Raw genomic sequence first — 16,201 nt, 5'->3', positions numbered from 1 at the left:
CTCTGTAAGGTATCTATATTGATGGTGCCTTAGCTTAATGTCAAGTTTCTATGTAGGTGTTCGTAATGCAAACATTTAAATAAGAATTCTTAAGAATTCCACCTCTCTGTCTCTCTTGTGTGGCAGTTTGATTTTGGTCTTGTCTTTTTATGTGCCACTGTGTAGTTTCTCTGCTCATGTTTTCAAATTCTGCAGATAAGCTTTTAGGCTGCAATGCAGAGAGATGAAAGAAATTCCAGTTTGCATCTGTTGTCTGCAGACTTTGCTGAAACTGTTGGGAAGTTTCCCTCCCTGTAGGACAGCGGTAGCTGACAGAGAAAGCGGCTGTTCTGGTTGTTCTGTTTGACTTCTCTTGTTGAGAGAACCGTGAGAGCTAGATGAGATGTTGCCCACGGTCACACGGGGGATATCCAGGGAGGTTTTGGCCTTTATTTATTTATTTATTTATTTATTTATTTATTTATTTATTTATTTATTTATTTGTTGTTTTTTTCCAAAAAAAAATGTAGCTAATCTGTAGTTCTCTGTTCCTGACTGTGAAGCGGCGCCGTGGGGCAGCTCTAAGTTTTATGTAACAGGTTTTGAGCTGAAGGAATCCTGTGTGTGCTGGCTGTGTCCAGGCTATGGAGCTCTCCAAGGGTTTCTCACTGTTCTGAAAACTATTCAATTTGTCACTGTGCTGATGAAGAAACACACAAAAAATATAAGTTGCTGATTTTGCTGGTCTATGTGGTGGAAAGTCAGCATTAAGTGGAGAAATTCATAAATTCTTGTGAAGCATTTTCATTTTCAATTGAAAGGTGTTCCAGTTAATTTTCTTTTTTTCCTTTTTTTGTATATTTATAGTGTTTATAGTGTTTTGTATATTTATGTGTTTTGTTAGCATTTGGGGCGTCTCTGGGGAGTGATGCTGTTGCATTTTAAAAGAGTCAAGTTTCTATTTAAATGTTCTAAACACTCTTTGCAACGTAGATACAAGTATGTGCTCACGGGCTAATAGAAAAATAATTTAAATAAAAACAAGCTGTATGTTATGTTATTTCCTCTACTTGCCACTAAATTTGCTTTTCTTTTTGGTCTTCTTGGAAGATCCTATGACATTATATGTGTTTATGATGTGGTTTACACTAATGACATTTTTCCTTCGTTAGGAAAATGTGTTTTCTTTTCCTTACAATATTCATGTAGAGATTAATAATGCAACAAGCTTTATCTTAATAGTGAAGTCCTTTGGTTTCCTTTCAATCCTTCATCTCTCTTTGTGGAGAACGTTTTGGACCTTTTCTTATCTTGAGGGTCTCTAATTTTTTAGCTATGTTCCTGTTTCTCATTAGTTAGGAAATCTATTGTTTGCAAATCTGTTTTAACTGGGTTTGACAGTGTTTCTCATTACTCTGTTTACCAGTTGAGATGTCCATTTGGCTTCACTCAATTTGCAATCGCCTTAATAAAGCTTGTGTGGACATATTTTATTAATCTATGCCACACTGTGCATGTAATTCAGTTTTGTTTGTCAGCCATTGCTTCCTGAGAGTTTCAAATACACTAACATAGGGTTTTTGGTGTCCGTACGTGCTTCACAAGTTGCTCTGCCCCATGTGGTTTTCTTCCTGCTTCCTCCCTTTTTTTTTCTTTCGATTCCCTCATTTTGAAGGCCTGGCAATTTATTTCCTCAGACACTTGACCTGTCTGCTATAGATATCTGTTGTCTAGACAGAAGTGGAATCTTTGACTTTCTTTCCAAGTCTTGATTTTGCCTGCGTTTAATGTTAAATATATACATATATATGAGGTCTTTGAAATCTCGCACATCGTGTTACTGTAGAACAACTGAGAACCAAAAGCTGTTAACTTCATGGTACCAGATGTGCTTTAGCCCGCAAGGGCAGCGCAGGTGACTGCTGTCATCTTAGTGCTCATCTTGCTCTACTCTGTGGAGCAACTGAGAGGAAGAATCATGGATTTTCTGAGAACCACTTTCTGAATTAAAATGTTGCAAGGAAAAAATAGGTGCTCCAGGTGACTAGCACACTGAATGCTATGACTGCTTAACTTCTAGCAAGAGTGGGTTTTCATATGTTTTCAGATATGTTTAAATCCTTTTTTGTAGTTTTCTTGCTTGTTTTAAGTGTGCCAGATAGGTGGCTGTTTAGCTTCATTCTGCTAAGGAAAGAATAAACTTCACCACCTGCCTTTTATCACCCAGTTATATCTGTTCTGTCCCAATACAAGCTCCCAAATCTCTTCTAGTTTTATCCTGCATTTAAAACATGCAACAAAGTGCAGTAAAGCCCCTTGAAGAACCCTGCTGGGTTGGGCCGACACAGTAGCAAACGGGACACACAGCTAGCTGAGAAAGAAAATGTTTTCAGGAATGCTTTAAAAAATGGTGTAAGTTGGAATGAAAAAAAAAACCCTTTTTATTTGTTTTTAATGCTCAAGCAGCTCAGTTGGAGAAGTGACCTTACGGGTGCCTCAGTAGATAATGTGTTCAAGCCACTTGTGAACACACTGTGCACAGGGAAGGGTTGTGGCGGTAACTTTCCCAGACAGCTTTCTCTTCTGATAAGACCTAGAAAGCAGTTTCCAAGTCTGGGAGAATTTATCAAGGACGCTAAAGTCAGAGAAAACAGCAGTGGTGGAAGCCAAGAAGGTGATTGCCATTTATTTAAAGATTGAATAGGGAAGATACGATACTAGTGAAGCGTCAAAATCATTTTTTTCCAAAATACTGTTCTTGGGTTTCCATTTTATAAAATACAGATTTCAATTGCGTAAGATATATGTGTATATAATTCTTGGCGTATTTATCTACTTTAAAGATATTGTTTTCCCAACAAGAGTCAAATATGTTTTCAGGACTAAGACTTTTGCAGCCAAAGACAGATGAAAAATTGCTGTCGTCTTCCCTTTTCCATCCATTTTCACTTAATCAGGGCAGTCTTCTCCATGTCCTGGGCATCTGCTCCCAGCTCCAGCTGAGTTTCTGCAACCCCTGTTTCCCCTGTTATCCCTATGGAGAACAGCAGGAGTTGCTGCTTTGTGCAAAGGCAACCTAATCAGGCAATCTTGCCTCACTGTGTGTGATTCAGTGTCCTGCAACCCCCTTTTTGCTTGGCAGTGCCAACTCTGATTTCTTTTTTTGCCAGCAACCTCCTTAGAGCTCCATCACCAGAGGCAGGAGATGGTGCTGGCTCTTTGTGGATGCTCCCAGCTTGGGACAACCCAGTGGGCCTTATGCATTAAAGATCCCACCTAATGGTTTCTTCAAGCCCTTCCCATCTGCTCCTCTTAAATGTTGGCTCAAGGCTCAACTTTTCCATTATCAAGTTAAACTCTAAAGAGGAAGAAAGAAATGGAGGGAAAATTAGAAAGTTTTGAAATGGGTGCCTTGTTTTTAAGTGTTTGTCCCCATTTTGAATATAACCTCATCTTAAGCTTAGTGTATTCCTTATCTTGTTGAGACTTGACTGTGTTTTTATTGCCTTTTTGTTGACTTGTGCCTTATAGACTTGACTGACTGTTAATTTGCTTTAAGTGAGTTGAAAACCTGTTTGGCTAAATCTGGACCTCCTTCTGCTGGTCCTTGTATGCAGAGAGAAGTGTGAACATCTCAGTACACTATTAACTTTGTCTTTTCTGAAGAATTGCATCTATTTAACCGTACTATTCTTTCAGCTAATTTTATTTTTCTTAGTACCAAAATTGTATGTGGAAAATGCCTTAGATTACAAATTCTTGAATATAGAGACAATGCCGGCTTCATATATGAACCTGCTTAGCTGAAGAGAGCATTTGGTGAATTCCTTCTTGAGGATGCAGTGCAGGATTTGTATCTTCCATGCCTGAAAAGCTGCTTCTTCATGTTTCATTATTGAAAGAGCTAGTAATTCTTAAAGCCAGGGGAAAATATATTCCATTCTGTTTGCAGCGTGCTTTAGAAGTGCTGTAACAGTTCAGCCATGGATTCATGTATTTTAGTTTTACATGGATAGTGCCAGCTTTCCCCCTTGTGCTTAGGAGTTCCTCTGGACATTTGTGGGAACTTCCCTACTCCTCAGGATGATGAGGAAAGTCTTACTCTACTTCAGAGGAAGTTCTTGTAATCAGAGGATTTTTACAGCACAGTACTTCTGAAATGAAAATGTTTTTTCTTTTTGTTAAATTATGATCTCAAGAAACAGAAAATACTGTTTTCCTGAGAAACATGAAGCTATGTTTAAATGCTAATATTTAGTAGAGTAACAACATACCAAGTGTTGACAAAGGGTTTGATTTGAGGTCTCTATGGGTATTAATGCAGGAACAACTATATTTTAAACTGATTTTTCAATTTTTATAGCAGGAGCTTGTCTCATAGCCTGTTGCCACAGTAATTCTGATTTTTTGATTAAAAAACACACACACAATAATGAGACTTAGCTACAGATAGTTTTTTATGTAATTTTAGACATATTGATTCTATATCCAAGATGAAGGGAGGCGTTAAATCCATGAACCACATTTTGGAGCAGTATTTGGCCTCTCAGATGAGGTATTGGCTTCTTTTAACTTTTTGATTTGCTTTGTCATGACCTTTCTGTAAGAACTATATTCTTATGCCTGCATTTTCCTTTCCAAATGTTTGAAAAAAAAAACCCTATATATTGGACTTTGAAGCAAGTACTTTTATCGATGCACACTGCAACTTACTGATTATAGTGGAAGTGTATCTTGTTCCATCTAAGCAATATGTGCTGGAGCTCCTGCCAACACTGCGAAGAGACAGTGCTCACTTTGTATATTCTAATACGTGTGTTTTAGGTTTATATAATAAGCTTTATTCTGAATAAGAGAGGACTTACAGTAAAATATCAAGCTTTTTCAGTGCTCTATTTGAATTTAGGTGCCTTTGTGTGCTTTATTGGAATTGCCTAGGTAGCCCCTCAGCCCTGCAGGTGTGAAGAGCAGCATGGGGTCATTTTTGAGGGAATGGGATTGCTTTGCAAACTGTATTTTAAGAATAATTATTTATCATTTATCTTGGCACTGAGGCAGGAAAGCAGAGGCAGCCTCAAGCTTTCCTCCTCTGGCTTTGAGAGAGGTGTTTTGTTTGGTTTTCACCAGTACAAATGCTTTGAGAAATGCTCCTTCCCTGCGCTCTGAGGATGTAGCCCTAGAATCAGCAGAGAGGAATCATTCCTGTAGAGAAACATCCAAAGAGCTTGTGATGATGGCTGGAGCACAGGCAAAGAGGAGATGCTAGGGGCAGTCTGAGACAAAAAGTTTGCTTCACAAAGGCCTTTTCTCCCTCTTGTGCCACTTGGGTAGAAAACACTTCTTTCTTCTCATAACATCACCAAAAAAAAAAAAAGTTAATATACATTTTTTTCCCCGGTATCTGAAATGCTGAGGTGACGCTGAGCTGCTGGGCATGCGATTTCAAGAGTTTATAACTTATCTCTAGGAAATTATTTTGTACGTCGTGCTCAGCCGTAGTTGAAATGAACCTGCTCCCTGAAATGCACCGAAATTCCCCCGGAGGAGGATGGTGCCCCCGCCTAGAGCAGGACTCGGCCTCCATCCCGCAGCTCCGTGTCGGCGTCGTGCCCCCAAGTCTGCAAAGCAGAACAAGGAAATGACAGAAGTTTGCAAATATTTAAACATTTATTTGAGTTACTATTCCATTAATGTTTTCAGCAATGTAAGAAGAGTGGAGATCTATTATGCAAAAGTAGGAGCACTAACCACGTCTTTTAATAAGCAAGCCAACAGACAGCCAATAAAAACCAGTAAAAGGAAGTGTGGCAATATAGGAAATAGGGATCTATTTCATATAACTTAAAGGCTTCTGAATGCAGCCCTCATTATCCTCCCTACCGTCACCTCATTGTTGCTTCGTGTTAAAATATTCAGCCTTTTGCATAGCTTATGTTGACTGATTTTGTTGCTGTTAGTCATTAAAAGCCTAATTTTGTATTTGTGTGACTGTAACTTAAAAAAAGGCTACCTAATCATTTAGAGTTAGTATTAGCTAGCTTTGGTCAAGAACAGGTCTTCATTATGCTATGAGCATTACAGGATACAAAAGGCACCATCCGTGCCCTCAGAAGCGTGTCCTTCATGGGAATAAAAGGAAGAACATCTCATGGTATGTTGTAGGTATGTTTGCTGGCTGAGGTGTTGGTGGGTGGTGTTAGGCAGCTGGCTGGTTTTGGTTTTGTAGCTGTTTTCCTTTCTTAATAATGTTTTATTTAATCTTGTCAAGGTTTTACAGACTCAGGTCACTTTATTTTTGCCATTAGGTCTCTGAACTTCAGGCTGCTCCATGAGGTTTGAGCACTGAAGTGTTTGTGATGGTTATTCCTCTCAAAAGTCTGGGTAGTAATTTGTGCTGCTAATTACAGGTTTCTTTAAATTATATTAGAGGTTTTCAGTCAGGGTTTTCACCAACCCTGCTTCACCTTCCCCCTCCAAACCACACAACCATGTTCTAAAACAAAACTCGGGAGTGCTGCTCTTGGAGCTTGTTGGCTTGTGTTTGCTTTTAAGCAGCAGCAGCAGCTTAAAACCTGCTTTGAGCCTAGTACTTAGCAGACCATTAGCAAAAAATAATTTTGAACTCCCTGAAGATTTCGATATTGTCTTCCATTAGCGTTCGCGCTGTCCCGGGGTTGCAGACCGAGCATAAATATTAGCAGCATCTGCGTGACGCAGGGCCATTAAAGCAGGTGCTTTGCAGTGTTTTTTATAACATGGGACAAACCACGCGAGAGAGGTGGGTTGTGAACCGTGACCTTCATGAACCCGGCCACTCCCCCATAAGCACAGCCACTGCTTGCAGTACTGCTAGTTTTTCTAATTTCCTTCACTGCTGCTACTGCTGGGGGTCTCCTTAACTAAAGAATTAATATTGTTGATTGCCATTTGCCTGGTTGTCCTCTCCTCTCTGCAAATCCTACCTAGAAATAAAAGGTAGGCAGCCAATGAAAGGTCAGGTGCCCAAAACTACCTGGTTGGTGTAGCATGAATCATAGCCATGATTGTACTGTTAATAATAATATTTAATAATAATAATCAGAAGAACTGATGAAGTGGCTCATTCTCAAATGAACTCTTTCTTTAAGCTTTTCTACTGGGGAGTCTTTTTTTCATTGATTTTTAACATATTTCCTTTAAAGACATCATGTTTCTCTTTAGTCCATCGAGGGGAAGGTTTTTTTTTTACTAAAAAATGAAAAAAGGAAAATCGCTTTCTAGAGCATTTGATCTTGATAAGACAACATGATACGCTCCACATAGATTGCTATGAAGTGGCATTACTTCATATACCGTGTAAATATATGCATTCAGCCTGCAATCTAGCCATTTTTAATATCACTGCAAGTATTTCCACATACAGCCTTGTCTCGTCCAATTTTTAATTAATAAAACGTTTCTGTTGGAAAATATTTTTCTGCTTTGTTTCTATATGCAATTGCCTTGCAAACAACTGGGAAGACTGGCAGATTTTGCAGAGTAAATAGTGAATCTGGAGCTACATAAACTGCTGTCAAATATCCAAGCAAACACGGGGGCTTCTTTTTTCTCCTTTCAATGACTGCTGGTTGTTACAGGAATATCAGGTGTTAGTTGGATGATATTTCCAGGGAGATGTGTTGACAAATCATAAACCTTCAAAAGTGAATGGAGACTTTTAGAGAAATAATATGAGAAGATGGAAGGTTGTTGGGGCTTTGTGAGGAAAACACATTTTCCAAAGGGAGGTGGATTTGGTATGTTGAGTGTTTAAGAGTTTCAGGTGTCACATTGGTGATTTTCCTGTTGTGAGAGGGGCTGGAAATAGAGGGTGACTTGTTGGGCAGCCTGTTAGTGAAGTTGTGCCTCTGCGGCAGCACGTTGTGCCTCAGGCCCCTTCAGACATGTTTCCTTTCTGTCAGATTTGAAATATTTTGATGGATATGTCCCCCAGCAAAGGTCGGCCCTGGCAGCAGTGCTCACTCATCTGAGAATCTAAAAAGTCAGGATCCTCGTGACACAGGTAGGGCTGGAGGCCAAGCAGCACCGCAGGGCTCTCTGGCCGGGCCTCCCTTCGTTTTACACGAGCCTGGTGGCTTGGTACTCAGGAAATTGGTTTCTCTAGGTGAGTGCACGTTTTGGGGCTTATCTTTCTTTAACTTCTTCAGTTGAAATAAATCCAGTCGATGGTAAGGGTGTCTCTTGCTTTATGGGTGTTTCTTGTATTCATCCGAGAGCATCAATGTCCTGACACACTTTGGTGGGATGCTCATCTCGTGAAAAGGTTTCCGTGCTATTAAGCAAAATTGGGTTTAGAAAATAACGATTGAATCTCGCATGTTTTAATCCTCTGAGCAGTCTGCCTGGTATCACTGGGCTGCCCACGTGAATTAGCTGAGCGAGTTGTGTCTCTCCTAGAGACTGTTTGTACGCAGTGATTGTTTGAAGCCTACGAACCACAGTGACTTTAGCCAGTGCAGGGACAGGCTGCGTTCAGAGACTTAATTGTAACCTAGTGTGTGCAGAGCTACACAAGAACACCCTGTCCAGAGGGTAAGGCAGAATCCACAACAGGACTCCGCGGCTCTCCGGCTGCCTCCTCTTCTGGGCCCGTGTCCTTTGATGAGGCAAGTCACCACTGATGGGTTATTCACATCGTCTTAATGTGGTTTTACTTTGAAGAAAGGGATTTCCCCATTTTACTCTAAACATCCTGCAAAAAAGCTATTATAACTTCTTATAATTTAAGCAGATAAAAACAAAACTGTCAAAAATCCCTTCAGCCTGTCATTGGAGATTAAGGAAAAAAATGTTAGGAAGAAAGAGGGCTCTGATTCATTTGACTGTACTGAAATGGAGGCTTGATCTAGTTGTATGTCCCTTATTCTTTCAAGAATGTAAGTGGCGTGTTACACATGGCGACATTAAAAACCTTGCAAAGGTCTGTACTGCAGAAAAGGGGTATTAACGTAAGAGACACTAGGTGGGAATTGGTGCTGGTGCAGAAATATGTACATTTACTAAGGGAATCTGTGACATGCAAAACAACACTAGTCTCTGGCAGTTCTTTTCCTTCTGATGGCACTAATATCTCTATAATTAAGAGCAATGGAAGCATTTAGTGAAAAACTGTATAGTGTTATAAACGGTTCTTTTTTTAATTGAACAGCTGTAATTTCTACCAATGAAACAAACCATATTATAAGAAAATGATTATTAGTTTGCAATGCAAAGTTAAATGAATGCAAAATTAACAAACAGATGGCGAAGAATTATTGTGTTTTATTTTACTCCTGGGTAAACGGGCTCATGCATGATAGTAAAAATGTCATCACACTTCGTAAACCTGAAAGCAAACAGAATTTGCAGTTGTGCACATCTGTTTTGGGACCCTGCTAAAGGGTTAGAAGAATCAATGTTGCTTTCAAATAAGGGTATTCATCAAAAGGATATCATTTACTTAACAGTTATGGCTTCTGCTAAGCATCCCACTTAATGTTCTGTGGAATTCATTACAAAATTTGGCAGCTTTTTTTCTTCAGCAGCTACCGAGGCAGCGTGATGCCGAACGAACCCCCCTCGTTCCCGAACCCTCCAGAACAGCAGTTGAGTTCCCTGCTAAATGGCTGAGCCCTCATTTGGGGGCTTTAAATCCTAGGTCAGGATGTCGCCCTTCAGGTGCTTCCCAAGCACTGTCAGAGCTCCCATGTGAGTTAATGATAAGCAAGGCTGTGGACTTGGTTCGTTTTGGTTTATTTTAGTATTTCTTTTTTGTAGTGGTGAATTAAAAAAATTAGGGTATGTAATGTTTGGGGATGTAATGTTTTGGGAGGGACTAATTTAGTCAAATTGGGAGGAGAAAAAAACCCAAAGCCTCATCCGGATAAAACATGTGAAGCATTTATTAGAAAAGAAATTATATTAATGTTTCAAGCTGGTAGTTTCAAAGTATGGCATCTAATTGCTTTATTTGAGCTCAATTTACAAAAATTAGTGAACTGAAGATGTAGGATTTTGTTTACAATGACTCCGTGCCATTTGGAGAGCACAATTTAGGAACAGCCAAGGAAATAGGAATTATGAACAATAAGGTACTGATTGCAGTCAGTGGGGAGGGAATACTAAGGACGTGCTCGCTAACGAGCAAGGTATTAAGGGCAGGAAATTCTTGCATTTTATGTGTGTGTACATAATCCAGAGTTCCTTGTCACCCTATCCCAGCTATTACCTTATAAATAATATATATCATTAAGTATATATAGTGGCTTTTACTGGCAGTCACTTTCTGTTAAAGTTAATTAATATACCTACAAAGTCTTTGTCAAAAGATCCCATTATTAAGATTATAAAATGAAATATACCAAGTTAGGGCATGCCAAAAGATAGGTTTCCTGCATAGAATTGATTTCCTTTGTGCACATGCCTAATTATGGAGTCTTTAATCCTATGATCACTTGCAGAAGAACCAGTGCCTAGCTCAGTCTACAGGATGGACGTGGCTGCCTCAGTAAAAACCTCTTCGATACGACGTTGTTTTCTCCCTATTTGGTGCGTGGCTGTGCAGACTGTTCAAGCAGCGCTGAAAAGAATTCATCTTGGTTGCACGAACTTTTCTGTGGTGATCTGAGGGTAGTGAACATTGGTGAAGAAATACTTGTGTGGGAAAGAATTCCTCCAAAGAGTGTGTTTATCTAGCTTTAAAAGACCACATCTTGTGGTCTTTTTTTTTTTTTTTCCTTCAAAAGAAGACAAAGTTAGAGTTGGATACTTCTTTACTTAAGGATATCTGCTAATTTTGGATAGCAAATTGGAAACCTCTAAAACTTGAGTTAGAAAACACTTTGACTTACCTAGAAATTGGCCTGGATATTTGTTTCCTTTCTGAACCCTGTTGAAGCTGTGAGTCCATAACGTGTGTAGGAATCGAGACTGTATTTTTTAGGGGAGAAAAGGAGCACACTTTTAGACAGTAAGCTGAAAAAAAACACTGAAAAAAAGTATGACAAATGTGATTTAATGTCTTAAGGTATTCTCCGAGAAAAGGGGAGCTCTGGCACGGTCTAGTCCCTTCTCCTGCCTTTCCCTTGACCCATGTTTGTCCGTCTGCCTGCGCACCGGGTAAAAAAAAAAATCAGGATGTCTCTTTCTGCCTTCAGCACCTTGCTGTGCTTAGGCACTCATTGCAGACCTGTTCTCAGGTGCGTTTTGACACTCTGCCAGTGTCATTCTGTCAGCCTGCTGGAGCAGCCAAGAACCTGTAGCATAGACGTAATGTATAGAATTCACAGGCCACCCCAGAGTCCTTATATGTGATTTAGGAGCATAAGAGGAGCGATGCTGGCTCAGACAGAAAGTCGATTCCACCCCAGTGCTTGTCTTCAGTAGCAGATGCCTAGAGAAGATGATCATTAAGGAGTGAGCGGGTAGCAATGTTTCCCACAATTATTTTTTCACGTTTCCAAGAATTTGTGGCTCAGCCTGGGCTCTGCTAACCAAAAGAAATGCGTACAGATGCCTCTTAATTCCTTTGGAGCATGAATCAAATGGTACTGATAAAACAGTCTGAATCTGTCAAAAAAGCAACCTCAAAATCAAAATTGGTGATAGCTTTTCTTGCTCCGTTTGCCCTGAAGTTACTGATCCTGAAACCAAGTTTAAATGTGAATTTAAATTATATCAAACGTTATTGACTTCTTCTCTGTTAACTGTGGTAACTAAAGAAGAGGCTCATGGGCCCCCTTCTGTCACTGGGGATATCGGATGAGAATTAAGAGTTGCTAGGAGCGGGAAGTTCAGATTTCCTTGGGATGACTGTTTTATCCAAAGCCTTGGAGGAAGCAGAGAGACGAATTAAAGAATTCTTTTCTCCGTAGTAAAGACAGAGTCTGTAGAGGAAGACACATGCCTGCCATTCCTCATCTCACTTATTTAATGGTGAGGAGAATGCAGCTTCAGGGAACATAAACTCTTCGGTTGGATTTATGAATAGACAGGCTTTGGGCAACGTTCAGGTTATATGAAAAAGAGTTTATAGGCCATAAGGTTTGCGTATTTTCCTCCCAACTGCTTCAGGTATATTGTCTACCATCACCAAACTTGTTTCTTTATGTTATCGCTAAAAATATTGCGAAGGAAAAAAACAGCCAAACATAAATGCTTCGGTGTTGCAATTTTTTAATACGCCTTGATATCAGCACCATTTATTTAACTTTTTTAAGTGTGAGGAAAGGAGATAAGAATTGGGAAGGAGAAACAAAGTTCCTTTCACACAAACCGAAATCTCTCCATTTGAAGTTGCCAAATGTTTGGCATAATTATCAAATTCAACAACTAGAAGGTAATTTCCATTACTCCTGGAAATAACTGTAATTAATACCTTTTATAATCAATAGTTCAATGGGAAACTTTGTTCTCCGTTTTGTTGTTGTTGCCATATTCTTGCAATTTCCGTGTAGTGTTTTATGGTACTTAAAACATTGGTTTGGGCATTAGAGGTGCTAATGGTGCTTAGTGTCTATAAACAATATACAACTTTTTCCAGGTCATAGAGTAATCAATGAAGATTACCAGAGCTAGCCGAAAACTCACTGCATTAATCCCTGTTTACGCTCACGTTTCTCCGAGGCCTCGTTAATGACAGGAAGTTAAGGTCCGCTTCTTGCCCAGCGTCGGTTCATATGACAGGAGCTTTAAGTAGCTAAAGTGCCTGACATATAAATTGCTCATAGAGATAATAGATCACGTTGCTTAATTAAGGACAGATGGATTGTGTTTTGGTTTATGAGACCCTATTATAACATAAAAATTGCTCATGGTAAAGAGTGTTTTTTTCAGATGACTCTTGCAAAGCTACGTAAGCTCATAATCAGTGCAAAAGTTGTCTTTTTGCTTGAAATCCCTTTTTGAATAGCTGGTCGGAAGATTTAATTCCGTTGTGCTAATGAGGCTGCAACTAGGGTTTTTTATTCCATGTCCATGTTTTAACCTTTCATTTGTGTCTGCTTCCTAATAGTGCTGTTTCTTACCTGTCCCCTAGCTGAGGCAGTAACACTGTAATGTAATTCTACGGGCAATAGAATCAGGATAAAACATGACTTCTAATTTGCTTTAGTACTGTCTGGATAAAATCCCACATTATAATGAACATATACGTCTCTTTTTTTAAAAAAAAAATTGCAATTGCTTAATATTTTAGGACATTCCTTCAAAGTGCAGGGCAGTAGAAAAGTTGATGTAAAGGTGCAGTGAATGTTTTGTAGAGAAGAACGTGGTTTTTGTTGTGTCCCCGTTTGAGAGCTTGGCCCTCACTTTCCATTAAAGCCAGTCGTGGCTGTGGTGTGGGCTGAGTTTCCAAACCACAGGAGCGCAGCCAGTTTCGGATGGACGTAGCAATGGAGGAAGAATGTCAAGAAAAGGAGTTTGAAGAACCATGGTCAACCCCAAAGACTGGAGGGTCTGGTTGGGTTGAGGACACTAACCCATTCAGCTCCCGGCTCTACCACGTGGCTTTGCAATGAGATTATGGTGAATATAGGGAAGATAAAACGACACTAATCCTGACTAGTTAAAATCAGGCAGCAATTTCTTGTGGCTACCAGAAAAGAGCAGATGATGGGTCTGGTTGTCGTGAATCTTCTTTTAATTCACTTAGTTCTTTCTTTTTTCCTTTCCTTTGTATGAGACTGTCATATATGATCTGATAGGATTGGTAAATGGAAAGCGCACGTAACCATTTCTGTTCAAAAAATGAGAGAGCGTGTGCTGTCTGCAGGGAGAAACCAGAAAGATGGGAGAGAAAAAACATAAAGGAGCGAGTAAAAGAGCGTGTGGGCAGTCTGGAATGATGGAAATGATGGTAGTAAAAACAGTGGAAGGTCAGATGGGGTTGGAGCCTTCTTGCCAGGAGCATCAGGAGCTCGCTGAAGAACACGGTTGGGAACCAGGGAGGGAGTTTTTGAATGGGAAGATACTCTGCCAGCTCTGCTTCAATGACACAGTTTGTTGAAGGTGCTGTGCATAAATAAGAAACTGTCTCTAGCTTTTTGGCGTTTTGTGAGGTGTTTTTCTGTGCAACAGGATGCTGAAATTTTTAGATCTCCGAACAAAACTGTTCTGCTTCCTTGAGCACCCTGCCGTTTCCCCGAGCCTTCCCGTGCGTCCCCGGTTGAGCCTCCGTCCCTGTCACGTAGCGACTTGTTTTGTGCTCCAGACCCACGAGCTCCGTGCTGCGTCTCGCTCGCTGCCTTCATAACGTGGTAAAGACAGCCACATTGCTGGAAATGTGATTTATTCCTTCCTTCCACCTCCTCCAGACCTGATGGCACATCGTAGCACCAGAGTACTGAAGTAGCGTGTGTTCCTGGGTTTTATTTAGCAGAGACTTTTAAACTTCTTAAATTCATATTTCAAATTCAAAAGTATCTACTTTTGCCATTCATATACTCGATTCCTTCATGAAGGCCAGTGAGTTTTAAGAACTACATGTTCTTCTTGGGGCCCAGCATGTGGCCTGTGTTCAGTGAAGTCTTGGCTCCTGCTGCTGGAAAAGTAACTCTTTTAATCAGCAGCCGTTGCCAGAATAATGCCTTTGGGCATTTATTTCTTCGAACTGCTTTATCTGTCTTATAAATTCAGCAAATGTTGATATTCTGTGCTTTTTATTTGCTTCAGATGATCTACACCACATTGGGTTTTAAAATGTGTATATTACTTAACTGCCAAATGCTTTGCATTGCCAATATAGTTTAGCAGATGGGGTTGGAGGGTTCAATTAAATGTAATTCGGATTTCCATTTTTCTTCCAACGTCTTTATATGATTTCTTAAATTAACATCAATGTTTTTCAGGTCTTTACTGTTATCCCATGTTTTGTTGATTTCTAATAATCCAATTTACGCCATTCATTTGTATAACGTTTAGAGAAAGGTGGTTCTAAACCTACAGAGAGGTTTATTATGCACTGCTCTTGACTTGTGGTTTTGAGAAACAAACACAGCATTTAAAAATGCCATTAATATCACTGTTTAATCTACCCTAATAATTTCCTGTTTTGAGTAAAAATTTTACTTTCTGAACGTTTACAGTCTGCTCATGGTTTTGTTCTCAATTACATTTTTCAAGGGTTAATTATAGGATCCAGGGAGGTCTTCGAATGCCCTTCTTGATGGAGACATTTTGGACCTTAGTTACTCCTAAGTTTTCCTATTCCTAATGGTTCTTATTGAGCAATAGCCTTGAAAACTCCATGTCCTGCCAGGAAGAGCAGAGATTTAGCCATAATCTGAGCCATCAGAGTGGGATGTAGGAGCTTTGAGTGCACGATGATGCCCTGGCTTGCATGGTGCGGTGCCCTTGCAGTTCATAAAGTTAGAAACTTTAAAACCTGTGTTTTCCTGACTTCATATATAAATTCCATGATTTATACTCTACAGCATCCTTAATGAGTAGTATTCATTCCTAATTTTTTTTTGTATTACTAGTTTATTTTGTATTACTAGTTGACAGTGTTGAAACAATTAAGTTTTTCACCTGCTTCAGGAACCCCGTAGAACTATCTGCTCCTCTTCCCCACTACCCTCTCCCTGGCCTCTAGCAGCAGAATGTGCCTTTTCATCCTTAAAGCAGGGGTTGGAGGCACAGGTAGAGGCACAAATTCCTGCAACGCCTGCACAGAGTGGCACAGAAAACCCAGCTGTAGCTGTCTGGAGTGAACTGGGTTAATTTCTGTGCCTAAATGTTTTGGTTTTTTTTCAAAAGCCAGTGGTTTTTTTAGTATAAAGTAGTGTTTTTTCTTGCCATTGTCCTTGAGTTGCTGTGCAAGCAAATAATCTTGCTAAATATGTTAATTTTACCTGGTTTTAAGAATTTCAACTTAGAATTTACACAGACAGCTTTGTGATTTGTATGTTCAGATGGGTTGTTTGCAATACCTGTGGCCTTGTAGTAGCATTAGTTTATGCTTAATTTCATGCTAAACTTTGAAACATAGAACAACTATGGCAATAAATATCTTCTGTATTCTAAGAATCGAGCAGATGCAAAATGTAACTTCCCTTTGTCTTGGAATATGGATATAGATATTTGGAATATCTTATTTTTGCTTGACACTTAATCTAGTAAAACTGCATGCCAATGTTGGCATTAAAGTATATATTTTTATTATGAAAAAGGAGGGTCACTGAGCTCAGCTGTTGCTTTACATTAT

The 16,201-nt window shown here is 39.6% G+C and overlaps 1 protein-coding gene across 1 annotated transcript in view; it reads left to right on the top strand.

Annotated features, from left to right (window-relative positions):
* The window catches only part of KMT2C (lysine methyltransferase 2C), a 167,604-nt gene that overhangs the window by 67,798 nt on the left and 83,605 nt on the right, over positions 1 to 16,201 (top strand).

This window comes from Tinamus guttatus, unplaced genomic scaffold (genome assembly GCF_059628265.1).
Source record: "Tinamus guttatus ecotype Peru unplaced genomic scaffold, ASM5962826v1 Tinamus_guttatus_pri_ptg000599l, whole genome shotgun sequence".
Lineage (NCBI taxonomy): Eukaryota > Metazoa > Chordata > Aves > Tinamiformes > Tinamidae > Tinamus > Tinamus guttatus.
Note: the sequence above shows the minus strand (reverse complement) of the source record. Positions and strands in the feature narration are given on the sequence as shown.